This window comes from Zonotrichia leucophrys, chromosome 8 (genome assembly GCF_028769735.1).
Source record: "Zonotrichia leucophrys gambelii isolate GWCS_2022_RI chromosome 8, RI_Zleu_2.0, whole genome shotgun sequence".
In the NCBI taxonomy this organism is placed as follows: Eukaryota; Metazoa; Chordata; class Aves; order Passeriformes; family Passerellidae; genus Zonotrichia; species Zonotrichia leucophrys.
This window is the reverse complement of record NC_088178.1, coordinates 9,420,678-9,436,527: the sequence shown is the minus strand read 5'-3', so window position 1 is coordinate 9,436,527 and position 15,850 is coordinate 9,420,678. Positions and strand designations below refer to the sequence as shown.

Sequence of the window (15,850 nt, the reverse complement as noted above, 5' to 3'; positions counted from 1 at the left end):
GGATTCACTCCCTTCCAAACCCTGGTGGCAAGAGCAATCCAAACTTGCCAGAACAGACTGGGACAGCACAGGCAAAAAAACTACAGAGACACTTTGGTCAAGTCTGCATCCTAAAATTCTTAGGGAAGCTACACAGCACTGGCTTTTTCACTGTATTTACTGCATTCTTTACATTAATAATAAAAAAAAATATATTTTCAGGTCTCTTCATAACAAAGATAAATGAAAACAACATCTAAGTATCTAAGTTAAGCCAGATTCGGGGTTTTTTAAAGTTAATTTTAAAACTTTAAAATCCTATGCCTAGAACATAGCTAGTGTTCTGTCCTCATTTTTATTTAGAAGAAGCATCTAGTGCATTCTACTAGTATAGTAAAGCTGACAGTCAAAAACTACCTCCAGGGGTCTGAAACTTTCTGTGACATCTTTCCCCAAGTTAAAAAAAAAGGGGGGGGTGGGGGGAGAATTTTGCTGTGTTATTGTTCTGTTTGCTTGTTGAGGACAAAAAGGCCTTTTTGAGTTAATGATTGTGGTGTCGGTTCCCTGCAGCAGCCCAGCCCTGCCGCTGTGCGGGGGTGGCTGCCGGGCGGGCCTCAGGCCTCGGCTGCCCCGGGCCTTGCTGGGCAGGGCAGCGGCAGCAGCACCTTCGGCCCTTCCCCGCTCCTTCGGCCCCGCTCTGCTGCGCTGCCCGGGCCGGCGGGTTCCTGCAGCGTTCCCTCACGGATCTCCCGGCTGCTGCGGCCTCCGCACCGCACACGGACACACAGACAGACAGACAGACACCCGCAGGACAGCGCTGACCCTGCCCGCGGGCTGGGCGGGCACAGCTGCAGGAACCCGGCACGGCCTTCACAGCCTTCCTGCGGCTGTACGGGTGCCTGAAACCCGACTGCGGGGGAACAGAGCTCTCAGCGTTTCTTTTCTCCTCCAGGGCTGTTCTCAGACAGCCTCACACATAACCGAGGTGGGGGAGGGAAGCCCGGGCAGCCCATCAGGAAGGATCAGTGTCACCATCACCGCCACCGCAGTGTCACCATCGCCACCGCCCCGCACTGCAGCATCGCGGAGCGCGCCTGTGCCGCCGCCCTCCCTCCTCCGGCCTCACCTGCCCTTCCCTCCCGTCCCTTTCCCAGGGACAGGTTCCTCCCTCTTGCCGGCCTCACCTGCCCTTCCCTCCCGTCCCTTTGCCGGGGACAGGTTCCTCCCTGCTGTCCTGCTGACCCCTGATGTGCTGCCCTAATGGTGCAAACAACACTTGACAAATTCAGGGATGGCCCTGGAGCATACTTTGGGTTTTGGTACTGCTGCTTACTACTGCTGTGACAGCCATGTGACCCTCTACTTGTGCAAATTTGTGGTGGAAAAGAGATCTAACATCTTCTGTTTTGGCTAAAAATATCCTATAAATGTGTACAAAATTATTCATGGTGTCAAGCTTAAGGCTTGGAAGAAAACAAAATCATAGACACTGAGATAAAAATGAAATGTCAGAAGTATATAGTAACATTCATAATTTTCTGGTCTCCAGAGTTGTGTCTTCCCCTCTTTATAGAAATACTTTCTAGTTAATTTATTGAATTAACTTAGCACTGTCCAAATACCACCTAGATTTCACTTCTAACACAACCAAATTACTGATAAGATACAATACAGGACTGAACATTTTTGAATCAGATTTTTGAGTTGAACACTTTAAGTCTTTCAAAATGAAGTACATAAAGAAAATATTTTAGTTTTACATAATCATAACCCTATCACAAGTTAGGAGGCTTTGCAGGTCAGTTTCCCAATGTAAGATAAAGACATATTCAGCTTATTTTTGTACATTTTTTCCTTTTGGCAATACAAAAAAGGAGACCTCCATAGTGTATCAAGTAAAAAATTGAGCTCTGGTACATGTTCAAAACAATCATCACTCAAAATTTCAGTTTAGGGGACATTCTACTGCATAAGCATGTCTGACAAAATGAAAAAAGGTAACATTATTTTAAAAAACAAAACAAGAAGTCATAATTTGAACTACTTGGTATAAACATAAGCCATTTGTGCTGAGGATTTGAAAGAGGTACAATTGTGGTTTATTTTTATGAAATCAGCAGTGCAATAATGTCATTGACAGAGAACATGGAAACCTCTTCTGTTAGTTCCTATATTTAGACAAGCTGTAGCCTACCAGGGGGCTGCCACAAGTACCTTCTAAAATATCATTATCGTTTGCTCTGTTATCACTTTTTAAATTACAGAACTTCTGTCATTTTAAAAGTGCTACGAGTAACTGAACACATAGTAAAATTCTCCTCAGTTTATTACAAAGAAAATAAAGATAGATGAAGGTCATGGTTTCCTAATGCTATGTATAATTTTAAATTGTTCAGTAAAGCAAGAATCTGCAAGAATTTCTACCCATCTCCTTGAGTCATTTGTCCTTTTACATTCTTCTCCTGCTGTATAAAAAATGCATAAAGTTTCTTTCTCCTAAGAGCAGCAGTAATTTTAGTGGTCCTTAGGGATCCCTGAGGCCAGTGGAAGGTGCAAAGTCCTTTTCCCCTTCCCACAGACTCTGGGGTACACCCTGTAGGGGTTCACATGCAGGTGAAAGCTGTATTGGCAATATAACACTCGATTTTGCACCCCAGGCTGAGCCCCCTGGTGCTTGGGGCCAAGAGGAGGAATAGAGCCTCTCCTGCTCCTGTGATATATAATTTTGTTATATAGATATATATTTATATAACCCCCACACACGAGTTCCCTGTCCTGGGGTGGGGGAAGCTGCAGCCCCCAGCCAGCCCTGCTGTTCACATCCCAGCAGCAGGGAAACAGCTGCCCTCCACTTCAGCTCCTTTTCCACCTAAAGCTCAAGCAAGACTCAAAGAAATTCTACTCCAGATTCTAGCAATATGGCAAATATGAGTCCAAACAAAAGGATGGTTCAGAAAAAAAACAAACTGACTAGTTACTTTAAATGGCCACTGAAATAAAGAAGAAAGAGGCTAAAAAAAAGATGTCAAAGCAATAGTAATTTACAGCTCCCGTGTGTTTAAAATTGCAATAAATCAGAGACAGATATTTTGACAGAAGAAACCAGAACTACTGTAACATGGGTAAAATTTCCCCATCCATGTGACTGTTAACTTGTGTTCACTCCTTTTGTTGAATATTACTCATTCTACACAAGCTCACAATTTAAATTTATGTCATATCACCAAACAAACCAACAAAACAAACCAACAAAACTCACAATCAAATTAGGGAAAAAAGAAACAACGCAAAACCTAAACCAGCAGATCAGGCAATCCCCATCTGAGAGGAGCTTCACCTTTTTTGACCTGGTAAAGTAGAAATAGTGAGAATGAACTGAACTTGGAAAGCAAGAGAATTGACTTTATTTCTAATCTGTAACTGTGCCAGGGCCAAGAAAGGCAGAGGCAAAATATTCAGGGTTATAGATGACAAGTGACTGTGAAAAGGAATCTTTGGCATCTGAAAAGATGGAAATAGCAAAGGAAAAAAGGAAGCTGAGGTTGGGGAAGAACTTTGAGTAAGATAGGGCCTTTTCTTCAACACTAAAGTAAATGTTCTTTTGGAAAATGAGAAACAAGTATGTTCACTTGTCCTCTCAATGGCACAAAACATCATTTTATGTAATTTATTGATATCTGATAGATTCCTATCTGAATTCCACGAGGTGGGCTCTGAATGCTGGAGGATGATCTATTCACCTCCAGAAAGTTTTAGTGAAATAGGGCAGACAGAGAAGACAGAGAAATGAAATCACTGACAGATGTGACAAAAATCATCCCTGGTAAAACACAAACTGAAGCCCACAACCTAGATTATGTTACTGGCTGCTGCAAAGCCATCCTTTCAAAGCCAATTATGCCACCAGTTAAACACACCATAATGAGAAATAGATCAGCAGCTTTGTAGGTTACTTGCCTCTCTCTTTGTTTTTTAGTACACCACACATCTCCTTAGCCTGCAGGAGAGGTTGGGGAGGGGGCTGTGGCTGGCAGGATGAGGTACTGGTGAACAGCTGAGTGCACATCTTCATAGCAGGACAAGGATGTGCAGCTTTGGCAACACAATCTCAGGCATAAAACACCAAGTGGGAAATGTATGCTTTCCTGCAGGCATAAGCAGGCTGTATTCTTTTTCATGAAATTGGGAGTTAAGATGGTTGCCTAAAATACTTTAGAACATGATCTGATCAACAGGTTTAGCCCAACCCTGACAACAAACTCAGTGGTGTCTCTTATATCTCTGTAAGGCTCAAGGTCAGCCAGGAAGCTAATTGAAGAACACTTTAGTCCTATCAGCCCTTAAAAATTATAGGAAAAATTAAAAAAACATGATTCCTACCTTCCTAAACCTTTAATTAAAAAAACCCCAAAAAGTCCAGGCAGAAGGAATGCACTAAATCTATCTGAAAATACAGATTAAAAAAAAAATCACTGTCACAAAGAAGTGTATAATCTAGTTAACATATAAATATACAAAGCAAGTCAGAAAGCTCGAACAGACAACTGTGCATACTGCCAACAGAAAATTTCAGCACACCATACATACATACATCTTCAGTATCTTCAGGACTCATATGACAAAGTCACTGTAGCCAAATGAAAAAGAACAAATGTATAATTCATAAGGAATAGCTTTTTAACACACCAGAGCTTTTGGCTGTCTAAAAATAGAGTTGTGAAACATAAAAAGCAGTATTATTGTCTCTAAGACTACAATCATATTTTATTTTCCTAATATTTTCCTCAGTATAACCTATGGTTTGGAGCTCATTCCTATCTTTTGTAGACCCTTTTTCTCCTGTTGATTTATGTATCTTTACTGGAAGGCTTTAGAAAGGAGTATGTTTACTAGTAACATTCCTTTGAGCTACAATTTTTTTTTTTTTTATTATGGCACATATTTGACACAGAAATTGTGTGTCACAAAATGATCACAAATGCAGGAAAACATATCGCCCACAGTCAAATATTTCTCCTATGATACACTCTGTATGTAGAAGACAAGTGTGGTTGAAGAAGAAGACAAGGCAATGGTTGAAAATTAATGCAACATAAAGACTGTCCAGCCTGACCTTCAGCTGTCCTTTGGATACATTTTCAGACATCCATCACCTTTTATTTTTTCTCCATTCAATGTAAACATCTGGCATACAAGTGAATTGCAGTGTAACTACAAGAAATAAGCCAGTTTTAAAGCTTGTGCAAGAATCAGAGGACATAAGTGCTAAATGACTGGACAAATCTGGACAACAGCAGCAAACACCAGAAAGGAAATAGATATGCACACTCTGGTAAAATAAAAATGCAGTACTTGCAAGATCAATTATAGATGATCTCACTTTTTTTTTAACCTAGTTGGCAGGTAGCTTTGAAAAGGAAAATAGATGTCATCTAGCTGACAAGAAAGCACCTCTTGTAGAAGATTAGACACAAGTACCCCGTTAAAGTTAAATACTAGAGACTTACACATCTTCATGGTAATACACATACTCCAAACCTGCTGCAGCCCCATGGACACACAGTAGCTCAACCCCAGAACTGTCAGGCTATATTATTTTCAGTACAGTAATTATTTCAGTGACCTACTTTTTCTGTGGCCAGCTTCCTACTCTAGGCAAGAATCAAAGCATAAAGCAGGAAAGTTTTATTAATATTATCAAAGATTCTGTCTCCGGTTTAGATTCTACATTTGAGTCAACAAGAAAGAAACTTGATGTGGACATACTTAGGGAAAGTCTATTGCACACCAAAACACAGAGGTTACAGAGTGAGTGGTTTCCCCCTTGAGAAATGTGTTTTTATGTTGATTATTCCTCTATTTTTTTCCAGGATGTGGAACAGTGCACATACTTTTGCCAGCTGAGGACCCACAACATAAGAAAAATTGTGTGATTTAACCCAGCTCATTACTTTCATTTTAAATTATACTTCCAGTTGGAGAAGAAGGGCAAATAAAACTGGTCTCAGCATAAATGTCCTGCATTTATTAATATAGGTTTACACTTCACTATTACCCTAGTTTCTTCCTCACTTCAGGGAAAAAAAAATCCATTCTTGGTGCCATGTAAGAGGCAGCTTGTCTCCCAATTGCACAGGACCTCTTGAACTAAAAATATATTTGGGCAAAAGAAGGGATATGGTTGAGAAAGGCTCTATGCTTTTGCATCATGAAAGGGGTGAGATTCCATCCCAGCAGATCAGTTTCCTACCAGCAGCTGGTGATCACCATAGGAGCAGCTGGAATATTCAAACCTTCTTCACTTTTCAGGTTGTGAAAACTAAGGACCAAACTTGTCCCTAAATAAATCTTTTGCCTATCTCACCAATAGAAGTATTCGTTCATTATTTATCTTCCTATGTGGAAAGAAGCCTCCTTCCCAGCTGCCCGGAACCATTTCACCATCAAAACTGTCACTGCTTCTAAGCTTGCCAAGGGCTACTTCTCTAAGCTCTATTGTCACTGACTCATCAAATCTGAAATGATGTCTCTGACCTTTGAATCAGTTGTCTTATTTCTCTTTTGACACCAATGACAACTAGAGGAAAAATGTAGATGAAACACTCAGAAAATAACGGTGAAAGCAAGCTGACAATGCCAAATCCATCTAGAAAAGCATCAGTTCTTAAAGATGCTGAATGCTCTGTGTGAAATAAAGATGCTCTCAGCAGTTGCTGCTTCTTTGGAATTCAGTTGTTAAGCTCTAAATATTTTGACTAAAAAAAAAACCAAAAAGCAGAGGGATACCTGCAGCCTTCTCCAGTGACTTTCAGTGCACACAGACGTGTCAAAGACCTTGCATAAGAGCCAGTTTTACATAAGGCTCAAATCTCCTGTACACAGTGAGGCCAAGGAAGGAAATCTTATGGAACACTGGGGAACAGCCAGTCCTTTTCATCTGTCTCCCACCACCGTTGTATTCACTGCACCTACCTAATTGTAACTCTCAAAAATCAAACTGTGAGGATGCTTCCCCAGGCAAAATAATTTGATCTGTCCATGTCCAATATATTTCCCCTTTTGGATCAGTTAAAATGCAACAAAAAATATTCGAGTTTTATAACACAGTACAATATATAATTAACTTTGCACAAAGCCCAAATTTTTAAACTTGAATGTTGATAAATGCTAAGCTGGTAAATCCCTGTTTGGGATCATCCAGCCTGAAATGCTGTGCTGAACTTTAAACAGTTAAAATTCACCCAAGCCATTGATCTGTATGAGGGATCTCCTTTAGGAATTATGGTCCCTTGTATGAATCCCTTTGAGCTCTCCCAGGCAAATGGAAGACTTGACTTTTACACATTTAATGGCCAATATTAACCAGGAAGGAAAGCAGCTCTTATGCTTGCTCACAAATCACTTCTGAATAACTCTTCCTCCAGTGTCTGTCTCTCTGATCTTTGGTCTCCTTGCAGTGTTTCAAACATGAGGACATCAGCCCTCCTTTTTTTTTTTTTTTTTTGTTGTTTTCCTGTTTTCTGTGGCAGAGATTATCAGAACATGGTAGCAAACATTTCAATACAAAATAAAATACAAAACTCCATGGACAGCACTACCCCAAACTGTCAATTGCAATGAAACGAGGGTACCTAACAAATCTCAACAAGACAAAACCATTTTAACATACTGGTAAAAACTGAGTGCTGGAAAAAAATGGACTTTGGTCATATGAAATGCATAAAAGGAAAAAAGGAGACATGCCAAAGGAGGAAAGAATTACTCCTACTTCTGTGACTTCTTGAATAAATGACCTATTTCTAACTTGAAGCTGAATTCTCCCAAAGAACTACCATCATTACAGATTTTGTACATCAAAGTTCAAACTGGAGATTATTCTGATATTACTGGATATATTAGAGAGAGAAACTTCCTATAAAAGAGCAGACATACGTATTGAGACATTGATAACTACTAAATGTCAAAAATTAATGTCAAATTGTAAAACAGTATAATAGAAAGACAAACTGCAGGATGATGTTCAGAACATGTAATTCATGTAAAGGAACAGAAAGAGTTTAGTTCTGAATGAAGATTGGTGCTCCAAGCTAAATTGGGTACCAATGTATTCATACAATGTGGGGTAAAATCCTAAAAGATAATTACTCGCTCCAAACAGACATTTTTCTCACTCCCTTTTCTAACCAGTCTCAAATTTGTCTTTTGAAGTATCCTGTCTGTGCTTTATTTGGGATTTTAATTTCTGTTCTTTGAGTGAGGGTGGTTTGGTGAGGAGGTTTTACTCATCTCCTTATAGGTACTAAATTATATTTTACTTGATTTCTTGTTCTGCCCTTTTAGTGATGTAAATCTGTCTGTCTAGTTGTTTCTAACAGGAGCTTTAGAATAGGTTTTGATGGAAACAACAATCTAATTATAACTCACATTTTCAATGCAATAAACTATATAACAATTTTTACCTCATAAAGACTAAGAAAAGAGTGAGAGTGAGTACAGTTTCCCATTCAGGTTAAAACAGCCTATAGTTAAGAAAATTTAAAAAAAAGATAATATTTATTTGATTTAATTATCTCCATTTAAAAGTTCTCAATACGCAAAACAATCATCCTGCACATGTATTTGCTCTAAATTTATTACTAATGACTTCAGGAAATGTCCATCAGGCTAACAACCACTGTGGAATTGTAACATCTCATGTTACTGAACAAAACAAAAAGCAGGCAGCACGTGTTCTGTACTCTGAGGGGATGGGATGTGGGATCTCAGGATTTGAGTCCTGGGATGCAGGGCCCCCGAGACCACCCTTGGGGGCCCGGGAGTCCTGGAATGTTGCCAGAAGTGTCTGGTGGCAGGACTTTGACCCTACACGGGAGACGACACCTTTATGAAGATAAGAGGGCTTCACCAGGTGAATGGTGAAGGGATTAGTTAATTAGAGAGTGAGAAACAGGGTTTAGGATTTATGTACAGGGGGGTTTAGAGGAGTAAGATGGAGGAATTGGGGTGTGTCCTACCCTCCTTCTTCTTCCTCCTCTCCTCCATCTTCTTTGGCCACGGTGGCACCTTTGGATTGGTTATTACTAAGAGTACACCGAGTTATAACAATAGATGGTATTGGGGAAAAATGATAAATATTGTATACGTAGCAAGGGGTATAAAGATACGTGGCGGTCAGGGGGACGGCACAGTGTGCCCATGGCTGACTGCTGAGCAGATCTTTGTTCGGCTGAAAGAACATCTTTTAGATAAACAATTAATAAACATAAAACCAGAAAGAAGAACTGAAGCCTCTTCTCGTCCTTCGATACGCGGGCTGCCCCAAGGCCACCTCGGGTCTTTCCAGGCCCCTCAAACAGCCGAGATAAACCGGACAATGGTACAGATATTTGTGACACATTATGGAATGGAGTTTACTCTTGCATGATTTTAGACTTTTAAAAAATATTTTTCAAAATGTTATAGCATATAATATTTGGTTTCCTAAGCACCATGAATTCTTCCTTGGCCCTGTTTCTGACTTACCTGACTTCAAGTACTGAGAGATCTCAGTTTGTCTGTCTAGTCACAAGAGACCCATGTCCAAAGAAACAACCACAGATAGCCATCTCAATAAAAAGAAAAGGTAAAGGTTTGGACATTACATTATACTCAATAATGTGTTTCCTCCAAGGTGAAACCGTGTTATTACATAGGCAAGCTGAGATTTCCAAATCTGTTTTAAGGACATGTACACCACAACAAGGCATTCAAGGCTCTTGATTATTAACAATGTTATTCACTCAAGATAAAATTGGAACAAACATTTGTTGCCAGAGAGAGTTAGCACTGCATTACAGTTCTTAAGGTCAGTGGCGTTTTACTTTGCAGGTGTGAAAAGAAAAATTCCTATAGGAACACTCTGTTTGTTTAAAACATTCAGATAATTCAAATTTTAAAATTCCCTTTAAAGTTACTGAATTATGCAAAAGAAATAGCATCTACTTACCATGTCAGTTTGCTGAGATACGAATCACACATTTCAGATTCAAATATTTTTGGTAAAACAGGTTTCCAAATACGTAAATACATTCAGAGATTCTGTGGAGAAAATAGGCAACATCAGTGTTTGTGCGGGGTCTGTTGTTTAGGAGTGCCACAGAATACAGTTACATTACAGAATACTGTTGTGTTATTATATATTAGCCTTATGAAAATTTTGAAAACCTCTTTTTATTAAAAAGCTGGTAATTTTGGTATACATATTTTTTATTTCATGTAGAGTCAATCTGTCTCTTTTAGGAACACCATGTCCGGGAAAAAAAGCCTTTTTTTCTTTTTTTCTTTTTCTTTTTTAAACAAGAGAACAAGAATTTTCTATTCAGCTACAATAATCACTTTCCAGCCAGCACATTCATCAAAGAATGAACAATTCACTAGGGTAACATATGCAGGAGTTTGCTTGTATATATTCATATTGTCTTCTGCCTGAAAAGAGTTAAATAGAGCATATAAATGATGAATACAGAGCGTCTTGGGATACAAAACAACTAAAATGGGTTAATTAGTGAAAAACATGCATCAGACTATAAGGCTCAACTGTAAATGTTACGGTTTTTTAAACCTATTATATCTGCTGATAATATTTGGGATTATGGATAATATTTATAAAAAGATGTTAATTTCCAAAAGGAGTTGAGTGGAAGATATTAAAGAGTAGGAAACATTCGTTGTTTGAATAAGAGTTCAGATGCATTCACATTAAACATACATTAGTGAATACATTTCTTTGACATGCTCATATAGAAGCATAATACGTAAGTGACCTAGAAAACACAGACGTTGTATAATCAATGACAAAAACATTGAGACAGATAAGCCCCGAGATCTTTGATCAAATATATTCTTTGGCAAACAAACAAAACATGTTATCCTGACAAATAACGCTGTGGGAGCGGCGGCGGTGCCAGCACCGCCCTCCGAGCGCTCTGCGGCAGCCGCGGCCCGGCGAGCCCAGCCGGAGCTCCAGGCCCTGGGCAGGGCAGCACTCGGGCTGCTGCCTCTGCCGGCCCGCTCAGGGCAGCCTCTGGCTCCCCGGGCAGCCTCTGGCTCCCTGCTGCCTCTGCCGGCCCGCTCAGGGCAGCCTCTGGCTCCCCGGGCAGCCTCTGGCTCCCTGCTGCCTCTGCCAGCCCTCTCAGGGCAGCCTCTGCCAGCCCTCTCAGGGCAGCCTCTGGCTCCCTTCTTTGTGCTTTGTCATGTTACAGAGCGCTGGCCCGGCTCCTGTCGTTTTGACAAACAAGAAATACACTCTCATGTTGGTAAGAAAGATGAATTTCAAACAGAGAAGAAATGCTGTGATCTCTATTCAAGTGCCAGCAAGGTATTTAGGATTTTAAGGACTTTCTTCTCTACCTGAAAGAGTCCTGCACAGTGCTGTTGTTGCAAATTTTGCCTATGCTCTTCTTTCTGGAAAATCAGTGAGATTTGCAAGCTGGCTGAAGTGAATACTAACATGCCATTGGTATTTAACTGAAAATGCTCTGAGTTTTCTCCTGTGATTCCCTGCTTGGTTTGCTGTGTTTGTGTCTGTGGACTTCTGAAGAAAGACACCAGAACAGAAGGGATAAATCTCCTCCAAAGTCTGTAGTTGAAGAGACTCCTGAGAGCCTGAAATAGGCTAATTCAAGATAATAATAGTCCTTTGGTTAAAACAATCTTCTGGAACTAAGAATATCTGCAGCCATAATACTGTTTCATAAAATCTTTGAAAACCATCATGACATAGATGTGTGGCTCCCTGTGAACTGTGATCACCCTGTTAAATTTATATGCACAATGTGCTCCTGCAGTACCCTAAACAGGAGAGTACAATGCTGATAGAAAAAACATGGACTTGTGACAGAGCAATAAAACTTGCTCCAATTAAAATAAAACAATTAGTGAAACATTTAAAAAATATTTGTGTTTTTTAATATCAACATTAAAATGAAACTGTAAAGTCTTCTTTTTAAGTTATGCATTTTTGAAGCAAAAATGACATAATTCCAAACATGTAGACAAAGTCTTTTCATATATGGATGTTCTCAATTTGGGTTAGGCAATTGACATTTTAAATATGGGTTGGAAGAGGATATACATCAGAGTATGCGGATAGAAATGTTAAAATACATATTTTATTTTGACAAGTAAAAGCTCTGTCAGAAGGTCTTTGATTCACAAAGCTGGAATACATTCATAGTTTTGAAATATGATCCTTTATCATATTCACTTCTTAGACAAGTTAATGTCTTAAATACAAACAAATGCACATCAGACAGAATCCAAGCCTGATTTGCTTGAGGGGCTGTAGGAATAATAATAAAAAAACTATTATTAAGTAGATTTAGCATGAAAGGGAATGACTTTTCTCAATCTTGTTTTATTTGTCTGAAAAATAAGTTCTACCATTTTAGTGTGTAACACATGAGGCATCTATTAATAACCACATTCAGATTAACAAGTTTTTCATTCTAAGGTGTTGAATAAATATTTCCTATTGTCCACATATAACTGAACAGTGGCATTCCAAAGAAATACATTTCAGCAAAATACAAATAAATTTGTCTGACAAAGAAAATAATTATGGTTTGTACTAAAATGTTTCCATTGGAGAAACCAGATTGCAGCTGACACTCAGCAAGAGGCTTTATAAAGAAAAGCACTAAATCTTTGCATCTTCTGGAAATGCCACCTTTTCAGCACTAACAGTATTTCAAGTCCTTTATAAATGATGCAGTTGCAGACTAATTTTTTTTCTTACTCCTTATTTTCTGCCATCTTTGATATCACCCTGATAGATCCAATATAGCATTTAGGTTGGACATTGGGAAGAAGTTTTTTCATGGAAAGGGTGATAGAGCATTGGAAAAGGCTGCCAGGGAGTTGGTGGGGTCACTGTCCCTGGAGGCGTTTAAGGAAGCCATCCCTCCTTCTGTGCTGTGTTCTTGTGTAGTCAGTTGTGGACTGCAATAAAGTGCCAAGATTCCCCAAAACCAGAGCAATGAAAAGGCTTTCTCACCTCCCAGTTTGAAGGAGAGATCCCTCTAAGTCAAAATTAAAGCCTTTTAAGAATAAATAAATTTTAAAATCAGAAAGAGAATAGAAAGGTTATGCATAGCCCCAACAGCAATATCTCCTCAATCTCTGGTTTCTACTGCAATATTGTATGGACTGGAGCTTCCACGAAACTTATATAAAGACTCCATTAATCTGAGAAAAATATCAGCAGGTGTAGGAATGGAATCAGACAAAACATGAGGTGATGTGCAGAGAGATTCCTGTGGGTTTATCTCCAGTGGCAGGGAGACAGAAGGCATGTGGGCTCAGGTTGGATCCAGCCCTTGTTGCTGTGCCAGAATGGCTGGGGACAGTTGCCAGAGGGGTGTTTTAGGGAGGGCTGATATCCTCAGGGTGGTTGCTTGACTGGAAACATCACTTATCACCTTGATACCACTGCCTTACAGAAGTCAAAATAGGCAGGCAGAGCAGGAGGAGGATGTGAAGTGTGAACATACAGAAGCTTCCCTGCTGGTAGATGGGCTGGTGACAGGAGGTTATTTCTGCAGCCACTGGAGGAAGGAAAATTCCTGTGTGCTTTCAGGAGGATTTTTGGATGTACAGCCCTATTCAGACCTTGAAGATAAATCCTCTGCCTGCAGACACTCAGCGGTTCTTTGGTGTTACTTCTCAGGCAATTCCCATACCAAATGCAGTGTAAATTGAAAATTTTGCAGAGTTATCTGTGGTGAATGAGCAGTTGGCTTTGCAGTGCAGTTGCACAGGAGCCAAGATGTGCCCTGGCTGTACATTGGAGCGCCTCCCTGCCCTGCAGCACATCCAAACACAGGTGGGAAGTACTGGCCATGCATCTCTCAGTATATGGTCAGGTAAAGTCTCAAAAGGAGCCCCTGTCTTTTTGAATCAGTGTTTTGGCTGTCTTGCTAACATCCACATAGCCATCATCTCTGTCTCTTAGAGTATGTTTCCTCACTTTCTTGGTTCAGTTGAACTAGTTTAAGTTATTGACCTGGTCCTCATCTAACAGTTCTCCTGTTCAAACTGAAACAGCTCCCTGCCTTCCTCCTTTGGTGACTGAGCCTGTGAAGAGGCCACTGAGAATGCCAAAGAACAGGACAGCCCTCTGCCACAGCTCTTGGTCTTCATATAGACATGACAAGAATTTTTTTCTATTTGCTTGTATCTCATAGAGAGCCCAGATATCATCACAAACAGACCCATTCACATAAACAACTGCTTCTTTAAGAGACAACTAAGTCTTTCTGGAATGGATTAAAACTTTATCACAGAATAAAAGACCTAAATAACAATAGTTTTATCTTGTCCTTGGCTAGAGACTTCTTTCAAGTACCTGTTCTTACATTTACCATTCTAAATGGAGGAACAAAACATAGCAGCCTACATAAATTGTCTACTAGAAACCCTGCAATTAAAAATATGACCAGGAATAACCCTGCATTAGAAAACTAACTGTGAAGTTGTCTTATTGAAATCAAATGTCTTAGCCACAACCCCAATGAAAGAGTCTGCATTTTCATAGTGAAATTTCTGTTCCATTAAGAAAATAGTTTCTATATTAGAAACAACTGGCTTGCTGCAAACAAATTTCACTAAGTTCCTTCCTAAAAGAAAATGAAGAATCAAATAAGTGCTAAAAAGGTTAAAAGAAACAAATAAGAAACCAAGATGAAATGTTAGCAGCTACACACTCTAGAGTTTAGACTGCTTTTGTAGATAATTAATAGGGTCACATTATTTAACTGAAACATCATGCATTCTGCCACGTCATTCCTTAACCAGTCAACACATATGAACTATGCTTACAGGATAGCAAAAAGATTGAGAAAGACTGATTTTGTAGTGAGATGAAAATGACAGATGCCTTTTTAAGTGAGGAATGGAATATAGGATTGAGGATTTGCAATGGTCACTTAAGCTAAAAGGATGGCCATATGATATGCTCATTGCACAAGAGTATTATTAAACATATTTAGATAAATTTCCATATCCTCACTTTTAATGCTTTGTCAGAATCCATATAAACTGCAATTCAAATAAAAAGATCTAAAACCTTGCAAGCACTGCAAACAGCCTTGTAAGTAGCTGAGTAATTCCATCATCTCTCAAGTTTAACTTTCCCATTAGTGCTTGTGCAACCCAATAAATCAGGGGGGCAAGGTAAGTAAAACAGTTCAGCTTAGTCTAAATAGAGTGTTAATTGGAGTTAGAAAATACAATCAAATTCCAAGATTAATCGCAGTAATTATCTGCCTAAAGCAAAAAGTTCATCTTTGTTCAAAGCCTCTAGAAGCCCTCACACCAATCTCCATAGCACTGGGCTATGGCAGAGTTGTTAAAAGAAAGCAATGAAATGCAACTGTGAGACTGATACCTTTGATAAGATGACTGAAAACTTTTGTACTCTATCTGGACTCACCAAGAGGTCACTAATCTTACAAGGACCTTTTTGAGATTGCATGCAGCTTTATAGGAGAGAAAAATGAAAGTTTTGGCAGAAATTTCTCTTAGGAAGTTTTATTTAAGCTAGTCCTCAGAAAAGCTTTAAACCAGACCTGAAACTTCAGCTAAAGACCTGAAACTTCTAATTCCCTTAGTTGTGAAGGTTACATTCAAAGTGTCAAAGACAGTGTTTTAAGAGACAGATTGTGGAAGTGATAGCTCTGAGTCATTAATTTTGTCCATTCACCAGAGGGAAGAATTAGCTTCAAGTCCACTTGATCACCTGAAGTAGTGATACTAAAACTAAAGAAACTTGGAGATCATGCTGCTCACAAGATCTCCATGAATTTTTATTGTTATCATTTTCTGATACACTGAA

The 15,850-nt window shown here is 39.4% G+C and overlaps 1 long non-coding RNA gene across 1 annotated transcript in view; it reads right to left on the bottom strand.

The window, feature by feature from the left end:
• Window positions 1–9,962: 9,962 nt before the first annotated feature.
• LOC135450884 (uncharacterized) overlaps window positions 9,963–15,850 on the bottom strand; it is a 135,249-nt gene continuing 129,361 nt past the window's right edge. Inside the window, exon 3 of the long non-coding RNA XR_010441175.1 lies at window positions 9,963–10,056. This is a non-coding gene — a long non-coding RNA (uncharacterized LOC135450884). The remainder of the gene's footprint in view (window positions 10,057–15,850) is intronic.